Source organism: Narcine bancroftii, chromosome 11 (genome assembly GCF_036971445.1).
Source record: "Narcine bancroftii isolate sNarBan1 chromosome 11, sNarBan1.hap1, whole genome shotgun sequence".
Taxonomy (NCBI): Eukaryota; Metazoa; Chordata; class Chondrichthyes; order Torpediniformes; family Narcinidae; genus Narcine; species Narcine bancroftii.
In genome coordinates, this window is record NC_091479.1 from 36999295 (window position 1) to 37025833 (window position 26539).

The window sequence follows — 26539 nt, forward strand, 5'->3', positions numbered from 1 at the left end:
GTAGGATTAGGGTCGGGTTTAGGGGACATGGTGGAAATAGAGTTAGGGTTGGGGGCGTGGGGTAGTGGTTAGGGGTATCGGTACTGTTAAGGTCAAAGTTTGTTTGGGGTTAGGGTTAGGTTGGGGAGGGGAGCGGGGGAGTCGAGCGGGACACGGGAAATGGGGAGGTGATGGGGGAGGGGAATGGGCAGGGGAATGAGGAGGGGTACGGTGTAGAGGAAATGGGGAGGTGAACGGAGGAAGGCATCCCTACCTCCTCCCCCCCACCCCTTCCCCCACATTATCCCTGCCTCTCTTCTCCTCCTTACAGAGGAAGCCGGGCCTCATTCCGGTCAGAATCTCCCTGTGGTTTCAGAGCCTCCATTTCTGGAAGTGCCTTCTACGCTTGCTGCTGGACAGACATCTTGTTTCTTGATTCATTCTATACCATTGATATTAAATTTAAAAATGATTGGGTTCTTTAAAGCTTGAACTCAAAAGGCTGGTCCAGATAGACAACACAGAAACAGGCCCTTCGGCCCCACTCTCCTGCTGCCTGTGCTGTTGTAATCAGTCCATATTCCTCTCCCCATTTTCATTCTTAGCTCCCATCCAGCTCATGTTGCCGTCAATCTCACGGCCTGTAGGAAGAAGCTATTTCCCTCCCGAGTTTCTCTGCTTTTATTCCTCTATATCTCCTTCCTGATGGCAGGGTAACAAAGATGCTCTGCGCTGGATATCTGTGAGTCTATTTACAGAGCCCTTCCCTGCAAAAAATCAGGGGTCCCCTGCCTTGAGGTTCCACCCATGTTGTCTCTCCCTCAGTACTCTCTTATCAGAACACAACTGCACCCTCCTTCCCCTCCTCTCCCAGGTCTCAGTATCCCGCTGACAATTCCAGTCAGCTGCCATGTCTACACCCTGCCCCACCTGCTATCGAATGCCCCCTCCTTCTCTGTTGGTTTCCTCCTGTTATCAGGCATCAGGATGGACCCCACCCTGTTGAAACTACCCGTATTCTCACTGATCTCTCTGCGCCTCTGCCCTCCATCCAGGGATCTTGGTTGTCTTGTGGGGATGGTGGAGAACAAAGTACCAACTCAAGGAGATGTGGAGCAGTAAGGAGACCCCCAGTTCCAGGAGACAGGGAGAACCACAGAGATGCCCAACTCTGTCAATCTGGTAGAACCTGGTCAACAGGTTCAAGGAGCTCTTGGTACTGCTGCACGTGGGGCAGGTGTGGCCCATCCCCACACCTCCACCCTGTCAATTCCCAAAACACATTTCCTATTCATGTGGGGTTCCAAAATGGATAGAGTCTGGAGGACCATGTATGTCATCAATCATTGGGGGCATAACCCTAACCAGCATGGCTATTGTGTATGGCTGTGCTTGGAAACAAAGTGCAAGGGCACCAAAACCCGCTATGTGCTGAGGTTCTACCTGGCTCAGGTGTTGCGAAAGATTGGTCTGTCCCTGATGCCACACAATGTCCTAGTCAGCAGGACTTTGCCCCATCACCTTCATGGGAATGGTTGCATAGACAAACACTATTGACCACAGGGCCATCAGGCAGTGGTCAGTATGGAATTCCTGCTGACACAGAGACTAGTACTTGATGAGATACTGCGGGGTGGTCCCCTGAGCAGAGCATCCAGAGACAGACATCCAGAACTGCTGGAAGACCAGAATCTCAGTGAAAGATGCCCTTTGGTCTGCCTGAAACCCAGATAAGAGAAGCAAACACTAGATGCCCAAAGCAAAGGGAGGAATGTTTAGGGGCAATATCAGGGATACTTGATTTTACACAGAGTTGTGGGTGCCAGGAATGCCTTGCCAGGAGTGGTGATGAAGGCTGAAATATTAGCGGCATTTAAGGGCTTCTTGGACACATGAATGAAGGAAACATAGAAGATAGGAGCAGGAGTAGGTCATTCGACCCTTTGAGCCTGCTCCGCCATTCAACGAGATCATGGCTGATCTTAAAGTTCAGTACCACGTCCTCGCCTTCTCTCCGTAACCTTTAATACCTTTATACCGAAGAAATATATCTAATTCCCTCTTAAATATATTTAATGAACCTGCCTCTACTGACCTCTGTGGCAATGAATTCCACAGATTCACCACCCTCTGGGTAAAGAAATTCCTCCTCATCTCGGTCCTAAATGGTTTGCCTATTATCCTCAAACCATGGCCCCGGGTTCTGGATTTTCCCATCCTTGGAAACATCCCATCTGCATCCATTCTGTCCAGTCCTGCCAGAATTTTATATGTCTCTATGAGATCCCCTCTCAATCTTCTAAACTCCAGGGAGTACAATCCCAATTTGCACAATCTTTCCTCATAAGTCATTCCTGCCATTCCAGGTATCAGCCTCGTGAATCGCCTCTGCACTCCCTCCATTGCAAGAATGGAGGGATATGAAGGAGGAAGGGTCTAGTTTTTATTTTGCTTGGAATTGATAGGTCAGCACAACATCGAGGTCCAAAGGGCATAACTGTTCGACGTTAACCTGCTGGTCTTTTAGCACATGGAGATGTGGGTGAGGGAACGCTGCCCACCAGCCTATTCCAGGTTGCTGAGAGATGCACTGAGGCTTGGCGCAGCCAACACGAGGGCGCTGTGGGGAAGGACTCTCATCCCCCGTGTCTTGAGGGGCGGAGACTAAGGGGAACCCCTTCAACCACAGAGTGCAGGGAGTAACCACAAGGTGTCAAAGTGGTAGAATGATGCTAAACAGAGAACGTGTGCAGTGAAGGGAATATAGGCATGCAACACGAGGATGAGAAAAGACATGGAACAGTTGTCCTCTTGGTCAATAATTTTAGAATAAAGTTAATTTTGGGGTGAAAAAGAGAAAAGCCCGAACTCAGTCAACTTTGTTTCATGAGATACATTCTCCTATCCAGGAAAGCTCCTCTGTACCCGTTCAAATTTAACCCGAGGAAACTGCGTTCATGGTGAAACCTCTGCAAACACACAACCGGACCTATGCACAGAGAGACAAATGATACACGTGCAGTCCCTCCCAAAAAAGAAATAAATTCTGTTGAATCAATAGCAGAGTCATGGAGTCTTTGAGCCAGTCATCCATCATTCTCCATCCTCAGTGCTCGCAGGAAGAATCTGTTTCTGGGCCTGGTGCTACTGGCTCCGATATTCCTCGACCTCTTTCCTGGTGAGAAGAGCTGCCAAATGCTGTGGGCAGGTGGAAGGGATCCTCGACGATGTTGACAATGAACCCGGTTTATCCCATTGATATTTGGGGTGGGTGGGTTGGGGGGGAGAGAGTCCGCATGATCCTATCTGCCACCCACAAAAAAATATTTTAAAAAAATATTTATAAACTTAAAACCACAACAAATTCACACTATTAATTATAATGTTCATCTAATGTGTGGCATCTATAAAAGAAAGAATAAAGAAACCACCCCCCACCCACTTCCCCAATATCCTACCCCCTCCCCCTTCTCTCCTCAACAGAAATGTCTGTTACTTTAAAGTTTCATTGAATAAACGGAGGCCTTCAGGTGAAAGGGAGTGTCAGGGTTTCATGTAAATTTCCACACCCACACTTGGTAAATATGGGCTCCATTTTATTCTGACATATCAAGTTGGAGTGGCCTGTTAACTGAGACACGAGCCACTATACTAGAGAGCTGACAAACACGCTGACAGCGCAGACCCCGTTGGGGCCAATGCCCTTCATCCCAGGGGACGACCCACGTGGTGGGAAACAATGAGCAATGGGAGGATCGCCTTCCAACCCGAGGCTGGAGTTGCCTGTTCAAGCAACTTATCTTCCATTTCCACTTCTTGGGTGCATGTCATTCTTTCCAGAGTTTGCGGGAACGCGCCTGCTAGAGTAGTGACCTCAGCAGGACCCAGCCCTTCAGTTGGACGTGAAGATCACGGTCAAGACGGCTCTTCAGATGGTTTGGTTGAAGCTGTCAACATTCTGGATGTCGCAGCCACACGTGGATTTCAGAAAACAGGCCGAGGACCAGTTCACCTCCAAGAGATCACCGCTGATGACATCCATTACTCCTCCATGATGATCTTGCTCATCAGGACATGGCAGCAAGGCTCATCGACTTCCGACATAAGCCTCCCGAGCAAGGCAAATAGGATGCCCTCAAGGAGCTCTTAACCCGCACCTTCAGGCCACGCCTTCATCCTCCACCTCATTCTGTTCCTGCTCTCACTGTCGCATGGCCCAGACAGTCATCCCAACATGACTCCCTTTGTTCTATTTCTTTTCAGCTCTCACCAAAGGCCCTGGACCCACTTTTCAGGAACTCTTCCCTCTTCCTCCCTATGTCATTGGTATCTCCATATACCACAACCTCTGGCCCACTTTAGGATGTCTTGGACACCAGCAGCAACACCCCAGACACTGGCACCAGGGAGGCACCACCTGGAAAAGGTCCAGGGTCCTAATCCAACAGTCCTTTTCCTGAGAATCCAGGCAGCAGAGAAATATCAATGGTTGCTCAAAGCAAAATCCTCATTGCGGTGCCCACCAACAAGTTGAGGCACAAGGTTTTGTGGGTCTTTTGGGTTACTGGTGCCAACATATTCCCCATCTCACCCTGCCCCTCCATCTGTTGCCCGGAAAAAAAAACTCTACGTTTCATTGATGACCTGAACAACAAACGGCTTAATGGCAAAACACGGTTGAACACCACTGCCACTGACCACAAGCACCCCCCAACCCCTCAAGACTGGAAGACCCTTTGAATGACTTGTCTCTGCCATGAAGACAATGGCCTAGTGGAGCCTCGAGCAAAAGAGGCAAGGTCGCCTAGTCCCACACAGCTTCTGGTTCAATTGCTTTCTGGAAGCTGCCTCCCACGACTCCCCATTTGAGTGTCAGATGCTCGCCTGCTCACCACAGAGAACCAGATGGCAGCAGAGACAGTCACACTCCAGCCACACCTCCCCAACATGTGGTGGGTTAAATCTGCGAATGCCACTCACAGCAGACCGAAGAAGTGGTACAAGGCAGACCGCACAGAGGCCGGGGCAAAGGGCTGAGCCACTTGCAAGAACAGATCATGTCCTGCCCGAAAGTGACAGCCTCCCACCTGAATGACCCCGAGAAGAGCCTGGCACCATGGCCTGGGACAAACCATTCAACACCCTCGATGATGGACACCAGGAAAAAGCTTGGTTTACTGACGGCTCCGGCTGGTGGAGGTGCGGAAAACAGTGGTGTATGGTGGCAGCGCTCCAGCCCACCACAGATAAAGTACTGACACAAGAGGATGTAATGGAGGGGAGAGCCAACTGTCCAAGCTAGCAGCTGTGGCACTGATCTGAAAAGGGACAACCAGGCGGGCCCAGGAGCCTCTTTTCCAATCAGTGCCACAGGATTTCTGGGCTGGGTCGGCGGCAGGAGACAGGGAGGAAGATCCATGGCTGCCTGCTCTGAGGACAACAGCACTGGCAGATCTTCTGAGAGGTGGAACAACAAAAGAATAGTCAGGGTCCACCACGTGGATGGACACACCTCCAGGAAAACCGCTGAAGCTGACGTGATGCCACTGTGGACTGAGCTGCTCAAATATGCTCTGCCACTATTTTCCCCAATAAGAGTGACCCCGGAGCCTTGGCAGCATTGGTGCATCATAAATGTGGGCATATGGGGGCACTATAATGGACAGAGGATCTGGGGGTCTCATGATGTTGCAAGAACTGTCAGCAAGTAAAACCAAGGGCTGCATTCGCCGGGGTTCGGGTGCCGGCCAAGTCTGATAAATTGACTATATCAGGCCTCTCCCCTGCCAAAAAAAGTGATAAGTTCTCATGATGGTCAGCACATACTCGGATGTCCTGCCAGCGGGCCGACCAAGCACCATTTAAGCGTGCTCCATATGTGAAATACCCTAACGGGTAACGTCCGATAGGTAGTGCCAAGTATTTGCGGCCACCTGCATATCCCCTACCACCCACAAACATCCAAGATCAATGAGTGAATAAATGACCTGTTCAAGGTATCGTATGTGACAAGTTCGGCATCGTCTGCAAAGAGTAGTTCACGGACAAGTTGCTCTTGTCTCTTGGTGTGAGCTTGCAGGCGTCTCAGATTGAAGAGACTGCCGTCCGTGCAGTACCGGATGTAAACAGCGTCTTCATTGTTGAGGTCTTTCGTGGCTTGGTTCAGCATCATGCTGAAGAAGATTGAAAAGAGGGTTGGTGCGAGAACGCAGCCTTGCTTCACGCCATTGTTAATGGAGAAGTGTTCAGATAGCTCATTGCTGTATCTGACCCGACCTTGTTGGTTTTCGTGCAGTTGGATAACCATGTTGAGGAATGATGCCGCTTTAGTTGCCCATTCAGAGCCAGCTCTTCAGCGCTTGATGTCCTGTTTTGCGGAAACTGCCAAAATGTTTGGCCTGGAAGTCAGCCTGAAGAAAACTGAGGTCCTCCATTAGCCAGCTCCCCACCATGACTACCACATCTCCATCGGGCACACAAAACTCAAAACGGTCAACCAGTTTACCTATCTCGGCTGCACCATTTCATCGGATGCAAGGATCGACAACAAGATAGACAACAGACTCGCCAAGGCAAATAATGCCTTTGGAAGACTACACAAAAGAGTCTGGAAAAACAACAAACTGAAAAACCTCACAAAGATTAGCGTATACAGAGCCGTTGTCATACCCACACTTCTGTTCGGCTCTGAATCATGGGTCCTCTACCGGCATCACCTACGGCTCCTAGGACGCTTCCACCAGCGTTGTCTCAGCTCCATCCTCAACATTCATTGGAGCGACTTCATCCTTAACATCGAAGTACTCGAGATGGAAGAGGCCGACAGCATCGAATCCATTCTGCTGAAGATCCAACTGCGCTGGGCAGGTCACGTCTCCAGAATGGAGGACCATCGCCTTCCCAAGATAATGTTATATGGTGAGCTCTCCACTGGCCACCATTACAGAGGTGCACCACAGAAGAGGTACAAGGACTGCCTAAAGAAATCTCTTGGTGCCTGCCATATTGACCACCGCCAGTGGGCTGATATCGCCTCAAACCGTGCATCTTGCTGCCTCACAGTTCGGCGGGCAGCAACCTCCTTTGAAGAAGACCACAGAGCCCACCTCACTGACAAAAGACAAAGGAGGAAAAACCCAACACCCAACCCCAACCAACCAATTTTCCCCTGCAACCGCTGCAACCGTGTCTGCCTGTCCCGCATCGGACTTGTCAGCCACAAACGAGCCTGAAGCTGACATGGACATTTACCCCTCCATAAATCTTCGTCTGTGAAGCCAAGCCAAAGAGAGAGAAAGATGTGACAAGTTGATTGTCAAGTCTTCTATCCACGAGTGGTTGCAAGTGTATCGATTAACCCGGCGAGTTTCTCTCTGTGTGTGTCTTTAACTTCTCATGCGACTGCACTACATGTGTCAATAAAAGACAACTGTGTTCAAATTCGTCACCCTTGGGACCCCTTGAATCAGTTTCACACACATAATAATTGGTGCAGTGAGCAGGGTCCTTCGAGTTCCGACTGAACACAGCTGCAGTGGAGATGCTTTGGAATCGGGGCAGGAAATCTAGTGCAGGCAAGGAGAACAAGATCTGGGGGTGGACTGATGAGAGTGCAGGGTTGGGGAGCTTGGAAAGCATGCTGGCGGACCATGGCAAACTGGTAGACTGGTCCAAGCTCCTGGATCCACATCTTGAGAAAATAGGTCACCACGTGTTGTCCCACTTCAAGAAGTTGGGGTTCCCAAAATCTAAGGGGAATCAGAGGATGCCTTTTGGCTGCCAGTGTTTCTCCTGAGAAACCAATGTGAAATCATAGAAAGGAAAGATTTGGAGAGGGCCCAGGAAAATAAGGAGATAAAGGTGGTCCAGTAGTGCTGCTGTGCACTGCAGGAGGCAGCACAGACTCCCCCAACCTGAGCCACTGATGTCGAGATGAGAGGGACAGAGGTAGCCAACAGGCATGCCAATCAAGGTCTGACTCCCCCCCCCCCCACACCCGCAGTGAGTGAGTTTGTACTGGCCATGGAGCGATTACCCGAGGCCATTTCCCAGGATTCAAGCATTAAAGGTTTCAGAACAGGCCAGGAAGAGCATGAAATCAATTTATTTGCAGAAGTTGTTCTGATATATCTGACAGACCCGACACACTCATTGCCCAAGTTGTGCTCCACCCTGGAGGACTATGGGGAGATCTCTGGGTATAAGTTCTTTTGGGATATGTGCAAAATCATGTCACTTAGGAAGGGGGATTAGAGCCAATGTCAAGAAAATAGTCAACAAATGTGGTGGCAAAATGGGATCAAATATCTAGGAGTTAGAATAGATAACAACGAGTAATTTAGACCAGCTGAATTATTCTCCCCTTGCTTGGGGAAATTGAGGAGGATTTAAATGGTTGGATGTCCCTGCCCATTACACTAGTGGTGTCACAGAGAGGGGAGGTGTCACAGAGGGGGGAGATGATGACACAGAGGGGGTGATGATGTCACTGCATGGGGCAGCCATAGCTGAGTCGTGCCATGGCACAGCAACATGCGAAAGATGCCTCTCCTGGAAGGGGATTCTGGCCTGCATGTCGGAGTAGGACTCTGTCTCATCCCAGAGACCCTCTGATCAACAGAGTTGTGTTTGGAAGCACCTTGCACCAATGGGTGAGATAAAGAGCCTGTTACAGGCTCCCCTACTGGGACAGAGCCTCCTCTGGCACCATCCTTCACCCAGTGTGGGCGGAGAGAATGGAGGCTGCATTTAATCCCCTCTCCCCATCCTGAGTGCAGGGCACTTTATGAGGCAGCTGGAGGGGACTGGGGAGGGGAGAACAATGGCATGTGAGGGGATACAGGGATGGGGTCTATCGGAGTGGAGGGGAGAACGAAGGAATGGGATTTCATCAGGGGCTAATGTCAAGGGTGATTGGATCAGAGGTATGGGACATAGGGTTGAGCTGGGGGGATGGGGTGCGAGGGGACGGAAGGCACTGGGGAAACCATGGGGGTGGTGTTGGGTGGGGGATCAGAGTGTGGTAGAGGAATCGGGGCAGGGGAGAGTGTGAGGTGTCTGAGGGAGAAGAGAAGTTGCGAGGGGGATGGAAGGTAGACCTTTCAACAGAAATGGGACAGAGCTCCCCCTCCACCTGGAATGGGATCTGTCCACTGAGAGACAGGACCGCTCCTCCACCCACCCCCACCCCCCCAGGGTTACAAGATCCCTTCCACCCTTGCATACACCCCCACACCCCCCAAACCGGGATAGGATTCTTTCCCCCAGTGGACCTGGATCAAGGTGCTAGAAAGTGTTTCTGCTGCGGCGGACCCAACAGAGTTGAGTGACGAAGCATGGGTCTATCTCCGCACCACCTGCTCCCTCATGCGACGAGGTCTCGCTTGCATCATGGAAGATCACGGTGTTGCTGAGCTTCTGGGAATGTGGAGGGCTTCTGCTAAACCCGTGGTGGGGTTCAGAGTGCTTCATCTCCCCGGGACGTGCTCTCATGGAGGGAGGGTTGTAGACAAAGTGAACGGCTGCGGAACTGGCCTCAGTCTGAGGAGAGTGATCAAAGAAGGACCTGGAGTGGAAATATTTCTACTGAGAGGCTGGAAAGAACCACCAGAGGATCAATTCTGACATTTAGGTGATCCTTGGAAGGGAGTTAGAGGGAGGGGTAGAGACTAACTTGGACAGCAAGGCTGGGTTGGGATAAATGACCTGTTGTGTACCCTCTGGGTGTGTAAATGCTGCTGCTTCTGCCCCAGAGGACATGGCAATAAGGTCACAACAGAGGTGGCCACACCGGGTCACGGACCCAACATCCCCAAGGTGGTGTCCTGCACAGATGTTAAAATCATCGACAATGGATCATTCGGTGTGGTGTACCAGGCAAGGCTGGTGGACTCCGGAGAGCTGATTGCCATCAAGAAGATCTTGCAGGACAAGAGATTCAAGGTGAGGGGGAGGAGCAGTTGTGGGGAAATGGAACACCCTGATATTTAACTTTAGGGCCTACAGCACGTTCACAGGCCCTTGCGACACATGACCCGTTTCACACAATTACACCCAATTGACAAACAACACCCCAAACACATTTTTGAAGGGTGGGTGGAAAGAGGAGCATCTGACAGAGACCAAGGCAGCCATGGGGTTTGGAAACAGAGAAAGTCACACAAACCAACAACAGACCCCCCATCCCCACACACAACCCCCCACCCCACACACACACACACACACACACACACACACACACACACACACACACACACACACACCTGGCAAATATCAGAGATTTCATTGTTTAGTAGAAGCTGGGAAAACAATCATAAAAACTGAAATGATACTTCATTGAACCCCCTGACGAATCCCCGCTCCAGCGACACGAAAAGTCCCCCCCACTGACTCTCGAAAAGTCCCCCACTTCGGCCTCCCTAGGAGTTCCCCACCTCTGACCTCTTGACGAATCTCCTCCCCGCCTCCCCCCTCAACTTGGACATGTCGCCCCTCAGGGCCCCGACCCATCGCCCATCCTTGCTGATGTTCCTCTCTCGCCATAGAACCGCAAACTGCAGATCGTGCGAAAGTTGGATCACACCATCATCGTCCCTCTTCTCAACTTCTACTCCTCTGTAGTCAAGGTAAGATCCACCTGCACCCACCCCACCCCCACTCTGATGCATATCATTTGCTGCTACCTTCCCCATTCCTTCAATCGATCTGTCTCGCTGCAGCCTCTCTGTTGCCTCCATCCTGCCCCTCTGACCAGTGCCGACTCCTTGATGCTGGCTGCCCTGCTCCTCACCCATTAACTCATGACCTCTTGCCATTTCAACTCCAGACAGCAGCAGCCAAGACCACAAAACAAGATCGCCAAATTCGGCCACTCAGCCCCTCCAGTCTGTTTCCCCAAATCATTTCACGAATGTATTTTCCCCCATAACTCACTTCCCCAGAACCTTTTGGTGCCCTTCCAAATCAACGCCTGCTCTGAATCGTCCCAACAACTCAGCCTCCACATGTTCGACCCCAGCCAACACCCGGCTGCAAACATTTCTCATCTCGAAACGTCAATGGTTTTTCTCTCCTGGTGAATCCTTGCCTCACGAGGGAGGGCGGTCAGAGCTGCACATTTTGTGCAGTCTCACCAGAAGCCGAATGATGGGGCAGCGGACGGGTCCACTACGGCCTGTTGACGCTCTGCTCGCTGAGCCCTTGGATTCATGCCACGTTATGTTGAGCACTGGGGGCATCAGGCCTACAGAGAGCAGGAGGGGCTGGCACTCCTGTTGGGAGAGGCGCTGGGTGTTGGAGGGTAAATCCAACTGACATGTTTGTATTGTGTCCAAGAGAAAGAGGAGGTTTATTTGAATCTGGGTCTGGACTATGTTCCAGAGACGGTTCACTGCATGGCCCAGCACTTCAACAAGGCCAAGCAGCCCATTTCCATGATCGACATCAAGGTGGTTGTGGGTCTGGGTGGTCAAGTTGTCCACTGGGGCAAGCTTGGATGTTGGGGTTGGAGGATATGAAGGAGTTCACTGGCTGAGTCTCACTGGGGACTGGATATCGATGAAGGGTGCATGAGGGTCTCAATGGGTATTGGTGAGGAGAGAAAGGGTAGTGAGGGGAGAGGGGTGGAGAGGATGATGAGGATGGACGTTGATTGGCAGGGTGGGGCCCTTCACCCACCTCCCCTTACCCTCAGGATCCAGACCCGGCCAGTGTGGAGGCAGAGTGGGTCATGTTATATCGTTGTGTTGCCAGATGTTCAGGTACCAGCTGTAGCAGAGCCTGGCCTACATCCATCCTCAGGGGGTTTGCCATTAAGACATCAAGCCCTAGAAGATGCTGGTAGATCCCGAGATGGCCTTCTTATTGCTCCTTTATTTCGGCAGGTAGTTCCACCCATGTCTGCCCGTTCACCACCTCAACGCGGTCCTGATCCCTCTCCCCAACACGTCCCCTCCGCACCAGCTCTCACCCCTCCCACACCAGCTCTCTTCCCTCCTCCCTCTCCCAACTTTCCCCTCCACAGCTTAATAACTTATTCTAAATAAGATTGTGGGGGGCTTAGATGGAATGAACAGCCAGCAAATTTTCCTAAAGTGTCAGGTGCAAATCCCAGAGTGCACCCGCTTCAGGTGAGGGGAGATTTTTTTTATGCAGAGAGTTGTGAGTGGTTTGAATGTGTCACCGGAGAAAGTGGTAGTGGCTGGTAGAATAGGTACATATAAAAGTCTCTGAGACGAGCATGTGGATGTAAGCGAACAGAAGTTTTACATGATAGAGGAATTTGGGGATATGGCGAGAAGGCAGGGTAGGTCGAGTTAGGTCATAAATTAGATCAGCCATGATCGTATTGAATGGCGGAGCAGGGTCGATAGGCCATTTTTGTCCTACTCCTGTTCCCACTTCCTATGTTCCTATGGGTGTGGTACAGGTAAAGGTTGTGGAGAACATTTACAAAGGTGATGGGAGTGGAAGGGTGGGTATGTCAGGGGATGACACAGAGGTAGAGATGTTGCAGACAGTGTAGAAGGTTGTCATAGGTCATCCAGTTTGCCGAGAAGTGACAGATGGATTTCAATCCTGTAAATCAGATGTACTTAAATAAGCAACTGGTCCAGGTTTATTTCCAGAGTCATTTTCAAGGGCACGAATAACAGTTATTCCAAAGAAGGTTGGAGACCCATTAAAAGTAGCTTCATATAGACCAATATCTTTATTGAATGCGGATTACAAGAATGTGTGGGCAGAGCACTTGGTTAATGGCAGGATTATGAACAGTGTGCAGGACAGAGAAATATTTAGATCCTGCTCCATAAATCACTCAATGTTGCTGTCCAAATTGAGAGGGAGTTTAAAATGGTGTATTGTGTGCTGGCCTTCAGGAGTCAGGGTATTGAGTTCAAGAACTGAGAGGTAACATTGCAGATGTATAAAATTCTAGTCAGACCACACTTGGAATATTGTGTGCATTCCTAGGGCGAGAATACCAGAGGACGTCTAAATAAGGTGAGCTGAGGGAACTTTAGGCAAGACATGAGGGGTACATTTTATTCACACAGAATGTAGTGGGTGGCTGGAATGCATTGCCGGGGTAGTAGCGGAGGCTGGTCCAAAAAAGGCATGAAAAGGATTTTAATATGGACAGGAATTAAAGAAAAATGGAGGGTACTGGTGTGAGGGAGTGGAGGGTAACATTGTTGTGGGGTAGGTTCAGATGGATCAGCTGAACGGTCTCGACCGATCCATCCATGATTTGTCTAGCATCTTGCTGCCATATCGTGGAGAACCAGGGTGTTGCCTGATGGAGACACATTGCTCTGAGCTCTGCAGAGAGAGATTGTGGTTTTCGCCAAAACACACTTCCTCAGGTAAAGCAGAGGAAGGGGAAAGGCTCCAGTGTTCAGGGGAAGGGGGGATGATGGGGGAAGAGTTGGGACCCTCCAAAGTCATTGTGATCAGGCCTCAGAGACAGTATCTCTATCACTCGTATTTCTCTTCCCAGCAGAAGGACCGATCTCAGAGACAAGACACGACTCCAGAAGAACCTCGCATCCCAGCTGAACAGAGGACGGACAACATCATGATGGCCTGAATCCCTCCCCTTCTTCTCCCTCTGGCCCTGCCAACCCCATTCCCTGCCTCTTCCATGTCCCTTCACCCACTTCCCCTCTTCTCCTCTACCCCTCCTCCATCCCAACCCCCTCCCGCTCACCTTCCCCTTCTCCTGCCCTCACACCTATGCCCTAACCCCAGCCCTCCACCCTTCACCTCCCCCTTCCCCTCTCCCCTTCCCTTCCCCTTACCCCCTCCCCTTCCCCTCCCCCTTCCCCTCCCCTAACCCTCCCCCTTCCCCTCCCCTTCTCCTCCTCCCCTTCCCCTCCCCCTTCCCTTTCCCCTTCCTACCCCTAACCTAGGGGAAGGAGGGGGAGGGGAAGGGGGTAGGAGAAAGGGGGTAGTGGTAGGGGGTAAGGGTAGGGGTTGTGGCAAGGGGTAGGGTAGGGGGTACTGGTAGGGGTTGCGGGGATGGGGAAGGGGTAGGAGGTAGGGTTAGGGGAAGTGGGAAGGTTGTAAGGGATAGGGTAGGGGTAGTGGTAGGGGGTGCAGATATGGGGAAGGGGTAGGAGGTAGGGTTAGGGGAAGGGGGTAGATTGTAAGGGATAGTGTAGGGGATAGTTGTAGTGGGTGTGGGTATGGGGAAGGGGTAGGAGGTAGGGTTAGGGGAAGGGGGTAATTGTAGGGGGTGCGGGTATGGGGAAGGGGTAGAAGGTAGGGTTAGGGGAAGGGGGTAGGTTGTAAGGGATAGGGGTAGGGTTTAGTTTTGGGTTGGGGAAGTTGGGTAGAGTTAGGGTTTGTGTTAGGAGCATTGTAGAGGTAGCATTAGGTTTAGTGTTAGGAGACATGGGGTAGGGCTATATCTTGGTTTATAGTTAGGTTTATAGTTCGGGGAAGTGGGCTTGTGTTAGGTATAGGGGAAGGGGGTAGGAGCAGGGGGGTAGAGGAGGAGTGAGGTTTGGGGTTAGGGGATTGTGGGTAGCATTAGGGTTGGGGTTTGGGGGCGGCATAGGCGTAGGGATAAAGTTAGGGTTAGTGGACGGGGTGGGGGTAGAGTTAGGGGCCGTGGAGTGGTGGTAGTGGGTATCGGTAGTGTTAAGGTTAGTTTTAGGATTTTGTTAGGGGTTAGGGTTAGGAGTAGGAGGAAGGGAAGGGGGAGGGGAATGGGGAGGCGAGAGGGGGATGGGAACTGGGGAAGGGAAGGGGGGAGGGGATGTGGGAGGGGAACGGGCAGTGGTAAGGGGAGGGGAACGGGGTAGAGGAAAGGGGAGGTGAACGGTGGACGGCATCCCTAGCCCCTCCCCTCCCCTTCCCATCCCCCGCATTTCCCCTGCCTCTCCTCTCCTCCTTCCAGAAGAAGCTGGGCCTCTTTCCGTCCAGAACCTCCCTGTGGTTTCAGAGCCTCCGTTTCAGGAAGTGCCTTCGACGCTTGCTGCTGGACAGACATCTTGTCTCTTGATTCATTCTGTTCCGTTGATATTAAATTTATAAATGATTGGGTTTTTTAAAGCTTGAACTCAAAAGGCTGGTCCAGATAGACAAAACAGAAACAGGCCCTTCAGCCCCTCTCTCCTGCTAGCTGAGCTGTTGTAATCAGTCCATATTCCTCTCACCCTTTTCAGTCTTTGCTGCCATCCAGCTCATGTTGCCTTGTCAATCGCATGGCCTGTGGGAAGAAGCTATTTCCCTCCCTGGCTGCTCTGCTTTTATTCCTCCATATCTCCTTCCTGATGGCAGGGGACAAAGATGCTCTGAGCTGGATATCTATGAGTCTATTTACAGAGCCCATCCCTGCAAACAATCAGGGGACCATTGCCTTGAGGTGGCACCCATGTTCCCTCTCCCTCAGCACTCTCAGAACACTACTGCACCCTCCTTCCCCTCCTTTCCCAGGTCTCAGTAACCCGCTGACAATTCCAGTCAGCTGCCATGTCTATACCCTGCCCCACCTAAACCGATGGATCGACCAGCACCTTCTCCCCTCAAGAGTTCGAGGAATCCACTCTCTCGCAATGTCCTGCTATCGAATGCCCTGCATCCTCCTTCCCACTTGGTTCCTCCTGTTATCAGGCGCCTGGATGGACCCCACCCTGTTGAAACTACCCGTGTTCTCACTGATCTCTCTGCGCCTCTGCCCTCCATCCAGGGGTCTTGGATTTCTTGTGGGGGTGGTGGAGAACAAAGCACCAACTTAAGGAGATGGGGAGCAGTACAAAGACCCCCAGGTCCAGGAGACAGGGAGAACCACAGAGATGCCCATCTCTGTCATTCGGGTAAAACCTGATTATCAGGTGCAATGTGCAAGGAACTTTCGGTCCTGCTGCACGTGGGCCAGGTTTGGCCCATCCCCACACCACCACACTGTCAATTCCCAAAACAAATTTCCTATTCATGTGGGGGTCCAAAATGGATAGAGTCTGGAGAAGGACTCAATCAATGGGGACAAGGGTGTAACCAGCATGGCCATAATTGTGTGTGGCTGTGCTTGCAACCAAAGTGCAAGGGCACCAAATGCTGCTATGTGCTGAGGTTCTACCTGGCTCAGGTGTTGTGAAAGATTGGCCTGGCCCTGGTGCTGCACAATGTTCCAGTCAGCAGGACTTTGCCCCTTCACCTTCCTGGGAACGGTTTCATAGACAAACACATTTGACCACAAAGCCATCAGGCAGTGGTCAGCAGAGAATGTCTGACACAGAGACTCTAGGACTAGATGGGATACTGCGGGGTGGTCCACGGAGCAGAGCATCCAGAGACAGACATCCAGAACTGCTGGAAAACCAGAAACTCGGTGAAAGATGCCCTTCAGTTTGCCTGAAACCCAGATGGGAGTAGCAAACACTAGAAGACATCTGTCCAAAGCAAAGGGAGGAAGATTTAGGGTAGATATCAGGGGTATTTTATTTTACCCAGAGTTGTGGGTGTCAAGAATGCCTTGCCAGGAGTAGTGATGAAGGCCAAAACATTAGGGGCATTTTAGGGGTTCTTAGTTACATTGAGGGGCTGAGACCAAGGAGGATATTCTCCAACAGCAGAGGGTGGCAGTAAACACAAGATGTCAAAGTGGTGGCAATGAAGCTAAACAGAGACCATCTAATGTGACTGTGCGCCTGGCTGCGGGAATTTGGACTTACTATATAAACCTTGCTAAGTGCTAGTTCAGGTTGGAAACGTTCGACTTCCTTGGGGGTCAAATCAATAGGCACGGAACTAAACCCTGCTTGAAAAGGTAGAGTTTGTTAAGTGCTTCCTCAAACCCCACATAATGAAGGGGCTGCAAGAATTCACTGGTACGATTAATTTTTATCAACGATTCATACCGGTAGTGGCCGACATCATTTTTTTGTTTTAAAACTTTATTTAAGATTTTATAACATGAATAACATATAGAATTATATTAAAAAAAATTAAGAACAAAATAATAAAATTACAATACAGTATCAGTAATCTAAATAAAGTATACCCTCCCCAATAATTATTACACATTAATAACCCAACTCAAATTAGTCCAACCCCCCCTTCCCCCCAAAACAAAGAGTGAAGAATTAATAAAGTTAATGATATATGTGAGAAAAAAACCCACTTACAAAAAAAAAACAAAAACATAACCGATTAAAATACTAACAAAAAGAAAAGTAATTAATACTAAGATATCAGACTTAAAAAACATATTTAAATCAAACTTAAATGCATATATTTAACAGAGTTAAGATGAAACCTATAATTAACTCAAACTTAATATAAAAAATTAGTAAAATTAGTAACATTGTCTATCAAAAATTCTTAAACAATAATCAATTCTTTAAAAAAATTGTAGCATGAGAAAAAAAAGATGAAAAAAAAACTTTCCTTATAGAGATAAACCTTCACCAAATATCAACTAACTTCACATCTATCATCATATTAGTCACATAAACCGCCATCTTAAAACAAAATTCCAAACTCATTAAACATTGTACAATTCAAATTTGGTACTCTTCCACCATTTTTCCCTTTTAACTTTGAATAATTACCCAATAAAAGCTTCAATACCACATTTAAATATCCCCAATCATTACGTTAAAATTCAGATATCCAAATAATAAAAACACATCTACAATGAAATCTATATCTTCAACAAATGGAGCATAAACCACAAACAAAATTCAAGCCTCATTAAGAATTGTACAATTCAATTTATAACTTTCACCATTATTCCCTTCGTTCTATTGCTAAAATAGCAAAATAATATACACCAGAATTACCACTCCTTTCACCTTAAAGTTAAAGAAAAAATATTAAAAAAAACTTATCCATCCCATTCACATTTAAATTTCAAATATTCCTTATCTACTGAATAAACTTTACAAAAAAAACCACATGAATTTTTAGTTTTTTAAACAATCAAATACTTTCTTATGCTTTTTTTTATAAACACAAAAGAAAACCCTTAACTCTTTAATCTAATAATACAAAAAAAGGAAAAAAAAAATGGTTAGGAGGTTAAAAATACCCCCTCACATCTAAACCGCGCAATGCGGTAACTCCCAGAAAAAAATGGGTGTGAGATAACTCACACGAAGCAGATGACTTTCAGGAAATAGTACCTATCCAGTTCTCTCCCCCAACTCTCACTTCATCTTAAACTACATCATCATTTTTTAATATCCCTTTTATTTAAAAAAAAATTAGAAATAAAAAGGACAACTCTTCTTTTAATCAGCTCCAACTGCCGAGTCACCATTACAACCATTCCTTCTTGGAGCACGGCTCTTTTCTTCCATCTCTTGTCTCCTTAGAGATCGCGGCGGACTACGTCTCTGTTGAAACCGAGTAATTGGCAGCTCTTGAGCAAATGCTATAGCTTCCTTTGGAGAATCAAAGAATTTTGGTTGGCAACCATCTTGAAAAACCTTCAAAACAGCTGGATATCTAAAGGTTGCCTTATAACCTTTCTTCCACAACAACTCTTTAGCAGAATTGAATTCCCGTCGTTGGAACATAACTTCTTGACTCAAATCCGCATTGAAGAAAACTCGATTATTTTGAATCATCAAGGGTGATTTTCTCTGTTGTGCATTTCTAATAGCCACTCGTAAAATTATTTCTCTGTCATAATAATTCAAGCAACGAACCAAAACAGGTCTTGGACTTTGACCTGAAATAGGTCTTCTACGCAAGACCTTCCGGGAAATGTTCTTTTTTTTTTAAATTTATTTATAGTATCTCCATACGTTCATTTCAAATTGACTTAGTATAATATTACATAATAGATACTAAATAATTTTCAAATTTTCATCCCCCCCACCTTCCCTAACCCCTTAGGAAACCACCTTGTGGTGGTTAATTCCCAAAAACCCAAATGGGTGTGGTATAAACCACAAGTGGCCTATGACTTTCAGGAGCTGAAGTACCACTCCCTCCCCCCCACCCCCCCAGGCAGACAAAATACACGTATAAACCGAAAAATCATCATTTCTTATATCCATAAAACCCCGGTCCATCAATTTAACCAATCTTATTCATAAACTCTTTTTTTTGAAAATCCAAACTTGATATTAAATTTTGCACCCTTTCCACCCTCCCAACACTGAGTTTAACATTGTTTACAATCAATAAAAGTTTTTTTTTAATTTTTTTTTTCAAGTCTTCCTGAATTTCATCCACTGAATTAAAACACCTCTGAACATCCCAGTTCAACACCGAATCTTCCATTCTTCTCAGTCTCAAGTTGAATTTGTAGCTTACTTTCAAAAAAAGTTTTTTTCAAATCTTTTAAAATTTTCTTGAACATAATTCCTTCGGTCTTGATCTTCTAAAGCATCAATGTTATTCATAAGTTCTTTCTTCTGAGTTTCCCAATTTAATACCAAATTTTCCACTTTGTCAATCTTCTCAATGTTAAGTTGAAATTATTGTTTATTTTCAAGAAAAACTTATTCAAAATTTTTAACTCTTCTTGGACATTGCTCCTTCGACTTTAATTTTATAAATCATCAATCTTGTTCATAGTTTCTTTCTACTGAATTTCCAAATTTAATAATAAAGTTTCCGTTTTTTCCTATTTTCTCAATATTAAACTGATCTTGTTGTTTAGTTTAAAAAAAAACCTTTTCAAAACTATTAAAATCTGTTTGCAATGTATGCATACTCACAGATAATAAATTCACTCTTCCAATATTCCATCCAAAAAAAAAATCACTAATAAACCTTATTGCAGGTCAAGGAGTTCCATATATATGTTTATCTTCAGAAAATATTTCAAATATTTCAAATCAACATTCGTCGCCATCTTTCGAAAAGGAGTCCGAAATCAACTTTAATAAGTTCTGTTCTTGAGAAGATTCCAGCACCAACTCCGGCTCTGTCTGGGCAAATAGGTCAAATTTCTTCCAAAGTCAAAGATAATAAATTACACATACAAAACGACACATCGACCAGGTGAAATATCCTCAGGAAAGGATATCCACTGCCCTTCAATATGAATTCACAACACTCAGAGGTTCTTGATGCAAAAACATGCAAACACACATCAGACACAAGACACATACAGAACAACGACACATCGACACAGAACCTACGTAGCAAAATGCTGGAAAACAATTCTGTGAGACGTCTCTTTTTCTACACTCTATGTAAACCCATTACACCTCAATGCATGTCTGAAATACATTTATTAAAAATAAATATTCTTCACAAATCGTCGAGTCATGGGAAGTTGATTCAGCAATTCATCCGTTGTTCAGCAGCTCTTCTCACTGCCTGTGGGAAGAAGCAGCTCCTCAGCCGGTGGGATCTGGCTGAAATCCTTCTGTATCCCTTCCCTGACAGGAGGAGCTTCATCACTTGTAACTTAGTAATCATCCATATACTGCAAATCTCGAAAATAAATCTTCCTAAATTAGTCCAAAGTGACTGATATCCCCCACCACCCCTCACATTAACAATAGGTCAGGAGACACAAATGGAGCATGTATCTCTACTCTATTAATTAGACTTTGTTTTGGAACAATGCAGAATTCGGATCCAAATTTATTGTCATGAACATTTCACGGAATTGGTGGTTCCGCAGCAGTATCACAGGTGCAAATATTGCTATAAATTACATTTTCAAAAGAAGAGAATACGAGGTCGTGTCTATGGTTCATTGAACATTCGGAAATCTGATCACAAGGTAACGGGACAGAAGCAGGTCACGAGGCTCATCGAGTCTGTTCCATGACTCTACACTCAGCTGAACAATGCTCACACCTTGTTCAAATTTCCAGCCTTTTCCCCAGGTCCCTTGATACCCTTACTAACGAGATACTTATCTATTTCCTATTTAAATTCTCCTCGTGATCTGGCCTCCACAGATCCACGACCCTCTGACTAAAGAAGTTCTTCCTCCTCTCTGATTGAATAATTTCTAATTTTAAGACTATGACCTTTGTCCTCGATTCACCTATCAAGGGAAACATCTAATCCGCATTCACTCTGTCAAAATCATTTAAAATTCAAAATATCTCTTTGAGATTCTCCTATACCCCAATGAATTCAACGCATGAGGTGCCAAATGTTCCCCATATGCCAGCCCCTGCATTCCAGGAATCATCCTAGTAAATCAACTCTGCACCATCTCCAACAACATCACATCCTTTCTGAGAAAGAGACTCATTAACACCTCTCTGTCTTCTGGTATTTGCTCCTCTCACCGCAGGAAAATGTTGCCGCCTGTCCGTCCTACCAATACCCTCATAATCTTCTAAGTCTCTATTGTCACCTCCTTTCCTTCTTCACTCCAAAGAGAAAAGCTCTAGCTCTGTTAAGCTTGCCTCATTTTTCAATTCAGACAACCTCCTCATAAATCTTTTCTGCACCCTCATAGCCTGAATACGCCTCAGATTGCCTGATCTTGGAAGCAAAGCAGGCTCAGGACTGGTCAGGACTTGGAGGGGAGACCGCCTAGGGACACCCGGTGCTGTAGGATTCTGAGGGGCTCTGTACAAAGGGGCAACACTCTGTCCGCCTTCTGGTAGAAAAAAGTTAAAGAATTTCATGTATGTTACATTCGAAATGTAGTGTTACATGATGATAGTGAAACATTTACATTTACCCTCTCCAAAACTTCCAGTAATGAGGAAACCAGAACTGAACACAATATTCTAATTGTGGTCTAACCAGAGTTTTCTCGAGCTGTAACATGACCTCTCAACTCTTGAGCTCAATCCCCAACTAATGAAGGCCAGAATACCTTAAGCCTTCTGAACGATCCTATCAACCTGCAAGGGCAACCTTGAGAGATCTGGAATTGAGGGAACCATTCAGAAGTGGATGAAGTTGCATCCTGTAAAAATATGTATTAGGAGTTGGCAAGGCAGCCAGCAGGAACCAAAGGCTTTGAAATCATGCAGGCTCGCAATACTGTCGCCTTCTTCATAGATGTTATCAGTTTATTGCCTTGTTTCACAGAATAAAACACTTTGAATATGCCAGCCACTGAGGTGACAACTGACACACCTCTTCAAGAGTCAACTCTCCCTCATTCAGCATCTCTGTTTTGAGTAGAAGGCTGTTCTCACAAAAATAGCCATCACAGTCGGCACTTTGTTGCCCTTAGAATGCCTGGCAGTGCTCCCAGCATGCACGGTGCTGCTCCCAGCATGCTCCAACCACGGCCACCCCATGCCTGACAGCACTGGCAGAGCGAGGGACACAAGGCCATGCCTTGTAGATGGTCGTATTGCACAAACCTTCTGCCTGACACCCCCACCCCCACCCCAAGCTTCAAGAACAGTGTTCATGAAACAGGTATCAGGCTCCTGTAGGCAAAAGGGAAGAAGCTTTCCTGGTGCTGTTGGGTGTTCATCAGGCTTCTGTACCTCTGTCCCGATGGTAGCAGTGAGAAGATGGCACGGCCCGGGTGGTGGGGGTCCTTGAAGATCGAGGCTGGTTTCCTGAGACACCGCCTCTTGTCGATGTCCTCGATGGAGTGGGGACTAATGCCCATGGTGGCGCTGGCTGAGTTCACCACTCTCCGTCCCATTTTCCTGTCCTGTATATTGGCAGCTCCGTACCAGAAGGTGATGCAACTCGTAGAAATTGGCAAGTCTTTGGTGAAATCTCAAAAGTTTATTACCACGCGTTGTGCCGGCCTGATCTCCACAGTTGTGGGATTATCTTTACGTAGCATTTTCCAATCATTTTGATCTATTTTTCTGCCCAAAACATTTTCCCACTTTCATCTTGATTTATGCAATTGTGTGTGAGTCTGTGAGACCATGTGTCACACCATGTGTACGCATGTGCATGCGTACGTGTCTGTGCATGAGTTCATGAGATGGCAGGCGGACATGCATATGAGTGTGCATGTGTACTTGTGTGTGTTTGTCTGTGTGTGTGTGTGTGTTTGTGTGTCTGCACGCGTGTGTGTGCATCTATTCATTTGTGTGTGCACATGAATGCGTGTATGTGGGTGCATAATTCTGCATGCTTTTGTGCAGGAGTGGGTGAGTGTGTATGCGTGTGTACATCTGTGTGATTCTGTGAGTGTTTATATGTGCACGTTTATGCATTCACGTGTGTGTGTGTGTGTGTGTAATGAAGAAGTAGCCTCCAACACTCATGTTAGGAGGACCCACTCACTACCTGCCAATCCAGGTCACCCCAAACCATCAAGTTGACCCTTGCGTTTGGCCCACCTAAATCACCAGGAGCTGCAGAACAGGCAGCCTGGCCAGACTCAGCCCTGACTTTCACCCAATTGGCCAACCTAAATCACCAGGAACTACAGTCCAGGCAGCCTGGCCAGACTCAGCCCTGACCCTCACCCACATTGTGGAATGCACTGAGCCCAGCCCAGAAGGGGTCAGCCACCTCCATGAACAGGTCATGTCCTTCCAACAAACCCAGGAGCCGGCTCCAGAACTAGCTGAAATCCCACACTCCCCATGCCCCTTTGATTCCCTCGACCCCCAACAATTGACACAAGCCTGGGTCACAGGCGGCTCGAGCTGCTGGAAAGGGGGTAATCAATACCGGAAGGCAGTGGCTCTCCACTCTACCATGGGGAAAGTCATCACCAAAGAGGGAGAGGGGGGCTCCAGCCAGCTTGCTGAGCTGGCAGGGGTGGCATTCACACTTCAGGACACCACTGGGCCCATTAACATCCACCCCGATTCATGGGCAGTGGCCAATGCCATGGTGGTCTGTATGGCCCAATGGCATGAGACAGGGTGAGAAATCCACGGATGCCCCCTTTGGGGACAGCACCATGGGCAGTTGCTCTGGGACCAAGCCCCCACAAGGAGATCACAGTTCACCACATAGACACCCACACCCGCAACACCACAGAGGAGGCAGCGGACAACGCGGCCGTGGATCAAGTTGCCCAAAGATGCACTGCCTCCACCTCCCCACCAGACACTGACAATGGGGCTCTGGCCACCTGGGCTCACCGCAAAAGTAGCCACCTAGGGGCTGACAGCACATGACAATGGGCAGAACAGTTCAGGGTCGCCCTCACCCTGGATCAGTCCAAAACCGACGTGCTCGACTGCCCCATCTGTTGCAGGTAAAGTTAAGGGAATGACCAATGGTGCCTCCGGGACACATTAGCTGTGGCAGGGGAGCAGGTCATGTATGGCTGATTGACGATATCAGATCGCTCCCATGCCAAGATTTAAAAAATTAGTATATCCTGACCATGGTGAATACATATTCTGGTGCACTGGTGGCAGTGTCCTGTGAGAAATCCGACCAGAATAACACCATTATTGGATTACAGCCCCTCTCCTCCATTTATAGAATCCCCTGGGAGGTGCGATCCAATCAGGGCTCACACTTTCCAGAGTCTAAAGCCCAAGACTGGACTGCTGAGGCAGGGATCTCCTGGCTGCTCCACATCCCCTATCACCCCCAGGCATCAGGGTCATTTGAAAGGATGAATGGCCAGTTCACGGAGAGCATCCACAAACTGACATCAAGGTGGGTGGGGGGGGGGGGCTGACCGTGCTGCAACAGGCTGTGGATCACTTTAACTCGCGCCTCACCGGCCAAGGAGACACCCACATATCTCACCATTTCTAACACTCCCCATCCCCGGATTGAGAGCCTCCCCAAAACCTCCGAGACAGGACTTGGGGAGAGTATGGGTACAACAGCCACAAAGTCCAGCCCAAAAGGGGGAGATTGTCGCATTCAGTCCAGGAGATATCCGGTGGTTCGCAATTCTGGGCCAAACCAAACTCTCCTGTCTCCACACCCACCATCTCACAAAGGGACAATGAGTTTTTTTTTCCACCCCACAGGAACATGCAAGCCCTGCTTCTACCCTTGCTGCTAGCGGCAACCATTTGCAATGTCAGATCGGTGATCACGTTCCTCTGCATTACCTATGATTTTGCCACCACCACGAATAGATCGGACTGCTGGATCTGTGTCCAAACTCCAGCACACACCAATCAAGCATTACCACTCACCCCCATCCAACTGGACGACTCTCAGATGAACTGCCTACTGAGACTCTTTGCTCCAGTGGGTTTGGGTTAACTGTATGGGGTGGGCCTAATGGCAGCCCACCACCCCTGGCATCTCTACTCAACACTATCCCTTCCACTGACTCCCGATGGTGTGGATGCTTCAGGAACTGGTATTTCTCTGCCTAAAATTGGACCACCACTCAAGTCCCGACACTTCGCATCATCCCACAACTCATCATAGACCAAAGAAGTGTTGGTGCAGACTCCCCCACAGACACAACTCCCCCCTCCCAGTCGGCAACAGTGACAGCCGGCACAGAGGGTACCCGGGCACCGCACTCACCACCTCAATTGGTGTCAGCAAGCTGGGGGGGCCACTGGACTTTGAATGGCACCCACTGGGTTGGAGATCACTGCCTACCCCTGGCTTCCTGCCACCTGGTAGGGCTGCCTTTTCCCCACATTCGAGGTGCCCTACATCCACTCACTTGCTGACCTAGGGGAGCACACAGCCTTTGGTGACCACCGCAACAAGAGGGTCTTTACTGCAAGTGAATGGTTCTGGATGAACGCCTTCCCCAGATAAGGCTCTCCAACGAAGATGACCACCCTACGAGACGGCAGTGTCCCTGCACCATACAAAGGACATCCTGACCTGGAAAGTTGTGAAGCTGAAGGAGAGGCGTATAGTGGCAATGCCAAATTGGATGGCCCTGGACTACCTGCTGGTGGCTGTGCTGTCATTGGCCAGGAGGGCTGCAGCTACATTCCCAAGGAATCCTCTAACATCACCCACCTGACTGACCACATTAGGGACTCAGTGGCCAAAATTCAACCCCGTTAGACCTTCTTATTACCTGTCGCACTTTATTGGCAAGCAGCATGTCTTCCGAAGGGGTGGATTGTCTTGGAGAGGCAGTGTCCATCACCTGGTGGCGCTGCTGTGCTCCTGTTCGGTGGACATACTACCTGCCAATCAAGGTCAAAGACTCACTCCAAGCCATCAAGGTGAACCTTGCGACTGGCCCACCTAAATCCCCAGGAGCTGCAGTCCAGGCAGCCCGGCCAGACTCAGCCCTTACCTTCACCCAATTGGCCCAGGTGAATCACCTCGACTGATCCCTGCTGAGCCCCTGCACTTAGCTTCGAACATTGGCCACAGCAGTCAATGGGGCTCAGCTTCCCCGAGTGATAGGCCCTCCCAGCATGGCCCCCAGAACTATAAAGGACCATGTCCCCCTTCGTTCTGCCTCTTTCGACTCATCGTGGCTAGTAAGGAGCATCTTCCACACTGGGTTGGGGAGTGTCTCGAGGTCAGCAAGGAAGACCCATGTCCATACTGGTCAAGGGGTGGGAGCTCACAGTATCACCTTGATCCTGAATGTTGAATGTATACATTCATGTAATTTCCCCCAGTCTCTGTCGGTTTCTCCCTCCTAATTAGAAGTGTATATTTACTCCCTGCGTACTCTGTGTGTAGAGGTTTGCCAAACATATCAACCCTATTGTCCAGTTTCCATCCCCAAACTAAAAGTGTGCTTTGTACCTCCGCTTTGGTCTGGTTCTTAACCTGTTGG

The 26539-nt window shown here is 48.4% G+C and overlaps 1 long non-coding RNA gene across 1 annotated transcript; it reads left to right on the forward strand.

Annotated features, from left to right (window-relative positions):
* The first annotated feature begins 8466 nt into the window (after positions 1 to 8466).
* On the forward strand, positions 8467 to 13945 carry LOC138745252 (uncharacterized). Its single transcript, XR_011346102.1, has 4 exons — positions 8467 to 8630; positions 9732 to 9921; positions 10524 to 10604; positions 13478 to 13945. It is a non-coding gene; the product is annotated as an uncharacterized lncRNA (long non-coding RNA).
* Positions 13946 to 26539: the final 12594 nt, after the last annotated feature.